The sequence below is a fragment of the Elephantulus edwardii genome, unplaced genomic scaffold (genome assembly GCF_000299155.1).
Source record: "Elephantulus edwardii isolate Elephantulus edwardi_28Jun2011 unplaced genomic scaffold, EleEdw1.0 scaffold00043, whole genome shotgun sequence".
NCBI classification, from domain to species: domain Eukaryota; kingdom Metazoa; phylum Chordata; class Mammalia; order Macroscelidea; family Macroscelididae; genus Elephantulus; species Elephantulus edwardii.
Genome location: NW_006399793.1, coordinates 18255955 through 18256530, shown reverse-complemented (window position 1 = coordinate 18256530; position 576 = coordinate 18255955).

Sequence of the window (576 nt, the reverse complement as noted above, 5' to 3'; positions counted from 1 at the left end):
CTCTATGAGATGGATTGATTCGGTGACTGGGGTAATTGGGATGGGTGTGTCAGAGGCAGGGCGGTTGGCGTAGGATAGAGCAGGGTTTAGGGCTGTTGTGCATAGGGTCGCTATGAGTCGCAAACAACTCGACGGCACATAACAACAACAACAACATGGGGGGGGGGTGGAAATCACTGGAGAAGCTTAATATCAGCTGTGATAACTAGGCCAGGTGCTGATTGTGGAACAGACCACCAACTCATAGGCAAGCTCAAACTGAAGTAAAGAAAATAAAATCAAGTCCACAAGAACCAAAGTTTGACCTTGAGTCTATCATATCAGGATTAAAAATTCACCTCAGGAACAGGTTTGAGGCTTTGAACACTAAAAAGCCAAGACCAGATGAGCTATGAGAGGATATCAATAATATCATCAATGAAGAATGCAAAAGGTCATTATAAAGACAGAGAAGAAGAAAATACCAAGATGGATATCATAAGAGACTTTGCATATTGCACTAGAGAGCCAAGAAGCTAAAGCAAAGGGAAGAAATCAAGAAGTTAAGGAGCTGAACAGATTATTTTAAAGGGCAGC